The sequence below is a fragment of the Gracilinanus agilis genome, chromosome 2, assembly GCF_016433145.1.
Source record: "Gracilinanus agilis isolate LMUSP501 chromosome 2, AgileGrace, whole genome shotgun sequence".
In the NCBI taxonomy this organism is placed as follows: Eukaryota; Metazoa; Chordata; class Mammalia; order Didelphimorphia; family Didelphidae; genus Gracilinanus; species Gracilinanus agilis.
This window is the reverse complement of record NC_058131.1, coordinates 182,364,161-182,368,252: the sequence shown is the minus strand read 5'-3', so window position 1 is coordinate 182,368,252 and position 4,092 is coordinate 182,364,161.

The window sequence follows — 4,092 nt, the reverse complement described above, 5'->3', positions numbered from 1 at the left end:
GAGGAGCCGCTCCTGCTCGTCCCCCTCTTCCTCGTCCTCGTCCTCATCCTCGTCCTCCGAGCCGGGCTCGCAGTAGCAGAAGGCGCCGCTGCTGCGCTTGCGCTTGCGGCCGCCCCGGCAATAGCAGGCGCTCCCCCGGGGGGCTCCCCCGCTGCCCGGCCCGGCCGCGCTCCCCGCCTCGGAGCCCCGCTCCTGGACGGCCCGGGTCCCGCCTCGGCGCAGCACCCGGCTGCTCAGCGAGCCCATAGGAGGCCGGGAGACACCGCCGGCTCCAGCGCCGGCGCCCTGCTTCAGGGAGCGCGGCCCAGCGGCGCCCCCGACATGGTCTAGCCCCTGCCGCCCCGGCCCCCGCCGCGCAGACCCCGGAGCTTTCAGGGAGACTCCTCCTTGGCCACAACCGCCGCGTCCATTGTCGCCCCGCAGCGCACAACTCGGCCCGCCTCCCGCGGGGCCCCGCCCGGCCCCGCCCCGCCCCTCGCAACCGGCCCCTCACGCATGCGTGCACTGCCCTACCTCTACCCACCGCTTCAGCCCGGGGCGGGCTTGGTCTGGAGGAGTTGGAGGAGTGGTTGGGCGGGGGAGGGGTGTTCCCTGGGCGTGGAGGGGGAGGGAAAGTGAGAGCGAAGGGTCAGAGGAAGGAACTAGAGGGAAAAGGAAAAGGGAGGAAGGAGGGCGAAGGGGAGGAGCGAGAGGGAGGAAGAGACCATCAAGACAGAGGGGAGGGGAGGGGAGGAAAGAGAATAGAGATGGTAGGGGTGGAGTAGGGAGCGAGGGAAGGAAGAGAGAAAAGGCTGGAGGGCAGAAGCTCCTCCTTCCTAGCTGCCCACTGCCTCTTGGGTGAAGGATCTAGGTTGCTCTCTGGAGCCTTTGCCAGTTGACTTGCTCTTCACGATTATAATATTGACAGGTCATAATTTATTTATATTTCCCTCTAGAAAGGAACCTTAAATTTATCAAGCCCAGTCCTCTCATTTTAGGGGGGAAAACTGAGTCTCCTCGAAGCGTTCCAATGAGCCTCATGACTTGCCCGGAATCACACACCATTGTTGAGAGTCATGCAGAGGTTTGAGTCCAGGGCTCCTAACTCAGTCCATCTTCTGCCCACCATACCAGCCTACCCCGCCAGGCAAACTCAGAATTCTTAGGACGATCCATTATAGGACCTAGAATGGACAGGACCTTGTAGAAGATCTCATCCAGCCCTGTCATTTTAGAAGTAAAAAAAAAAAAAAAAATCTCAAGACATGAGGTAATAAGATCATAGGATTGGGGTGCTGAAAGGTTACAGTTATACAGTAGCTTTTAAACTTGGAAAGGAACTAAAAGGCCAATTTAGTTACATGCAATTTGCCTTATTCTAAAAGACAAGTAACATGAAGTCAGGATTTGTTGTTGGTTGGTTGGTTGGTTGGTTGGTTTTTTTTACCAAAATAAAGGTAAGAATGGGAGTCAAATTTGAATCTATGTCCTCTAACTCCAAAATCAATGCTTTTTTTTTACATCAAAGACCCCTTGATTTTACAGGGAGAGAAACTGAGATCCAAAAAAAGGGGAAGAGATATGAAATTTCATGGTGAAAGATCTTAAAGACCATCCAAACCTCATTTTGCTGAGGAGAGTACTTAGACATAAAGACATAGCCTCCTATAAACTAACTTGTCTGAAGCTATACAGCTATTAAATGACAAAAGCATTTCCTTGTTTCCAGGTTTCAGAACTCTCCTTCCTTTTGTAATACAGTGCCTCTCTTGACAAGCCTCCAAGTGTTGGAATCATAGACTTTAGAGCTAAAAGGAACCTTAGAAATTATTTAATCCAATTATGTCATTTAATGAAAAAGGAAACAAGCCCAGAGAGTTTCAGTGATTTAAGTGCATTCTGCTTGGCACATGGTATTTAGTAAATATGCTTGTTGATTAAAATGTTATGTCTGTCTAGACCTTTTACCTGAATACATAAAGGATGCATTATTTTTATCAGTGTAGATGCTCATCTCATGAGTAGAGATCACAATTCTTTAATAAACTTTTTGTGGTTCAGTAGACTGACTCTTCACGACCTCATTTAGGGTTTTCTTGTCAATTATACTGGAATGATTTGCCATTTCCTTCTCCAGCTCATTTTGCAAGCAAACAGGGTTAAGTGACTTGCTCATGGTCAACACAGTAAATGTCTGAGGTCGGATTTGAACTCATGAAGGTGAGTCTTCTTGACTCCAGGTCCTGGTACTGTATCTACTGCAGTCACTTAATGCTTTAGTGACTTGCTTCGTGAGTTGTGATAGTCCCCCACATTTCATGTCACAGAGGCCAACCCTCAGGACCTCTTGCAGCTTAGCTAGGCTTGCCCTCACACTAGGCTATTTTGGCAGCCCTCCGTGATAGGCAGTGTGATGTAGAAAAAAGCACCAAGTTGGCATCAGGAGAGTTGGGGTTCAAATCCTACCCCTACCACTTACCAAGCTGTGTGTAAGCCACTTCTTGTCTAGTCTACAGTTTCTCTTTCTGTAGCATGGGGAAGTTAGAAATGGTCTCCAAGGTTCCTTAAAGCTCCCATACTCTATAATTATATAGTGGAAATCTTTTGTCCTTCCTTCCCACCTTCTCCAAATGAATGATATCCCCTAAGGGAATACATGTCTTCGCCTTAGAGAAAAATCTGCTTCTCTTCCCACTTCTCATCCCCACCCCCACTTCACCCCCATCCCAGGGTGATCTGAATAATCACTTCCAGTTGTCTAAGAGAGATACTTAAATATTTAGGAAGAGACTGCCTCTGGGGTGAGAACACCTGACAAAACCTTCCAGGCTTCAATTTCCTCTGTGAAAAAGCAGGGTTGAATCATAGATTTAGAGCAAGATAGGACCTTGGAGATCATTAAGTCCAACCTTCTTCTTTTACAGAGAAGGAATTGGGACCCAGAAAATTAGGCGACATGCCCAGAGTCACAGAGCAGCCAAGTGCCAGAGGTGGGAGTCAAAGCCAGGTCTCTGTCACTCCAGGGGCAGCACTCTATCCACCTGTATGGCCCCCCATGGTCCTTCCAGCTCGGAGCCTATGACTGAAATGCTTTCCTAAAGCTAAACAAATGCAAAGTGCACCCTCTGCTGGGGGACACCAGAAAAAGGAAGGAGGAGGACATCAAGGTATGTAGTCACCCAGACATATCATGAGGCTCAAATGAAATGAGTGTGAAGCACTTGGAAAACCTTAAAAGGACTATCTAAATGCAGGTTATTATCAGCCTCCAGTGTGCCAATGACTTTGTTCCCTGGGCCTTCTGCTAGACTCCGGCTGATCTGGAAATGTGTGCAGGTACCTTTTTTTTTTTAATTATATGAATTCTTTTTCTAGGCCTGTCAACCAATGAAAACCGGTTGAACTGCATGGCCCTAGCTTCCCAGGATATAAGGAGGCCAACGCTAATAAACCCAGAGATGAGGCATTAAACCTTAAATATATGTATATATATAATTTTTGTTAACATTAAACTTTTATTTAGATGCTACTTCTTTTTTAAAATAAATCTATTTTACATACGTTAATAACCTGTCATTCCCATTCCATTTAAAAACAAAAACAAAAACCTCATCATAAGCATGCATAGCCTAGAAAAATAAATTCCATTGGTGATGCCCCAAAATGTATGTCTTTCTGTTTTTTAGGTTCATCACCTCTCTGTTGAGAGATGAGTAGCATGTTTCAACTTCATGGTTCACTATTGCACTAATCACACAGTTTTAGTCTCTCCGAGTTGGTTTTCTCAACAAGGTGGTTGTCATTGTATATAACCTTTTCCTAGTTCTTTTATTTAAAAGATATTTTATATTACCAATTATAGGAAATAATGATTTTCCACATAAGTTTTATGAAGTTATATAATCTAAATTGTTTCCCTCCTCCATTTCCTCTCCCTTCCCAGAGCTGGTAAGCAATTCGATCATGAAAAACACATTTCCATATTTTTCATGTTTATAAAAGAATACTCATATAGAACCAAAACAACAAAATAAAAACCCAAAGAAGCTAAAGGGAAAAATCATATGCTTTGATCTACATTCCCGTTCCAACAGTTTTTTCTCTGGAGGTGGA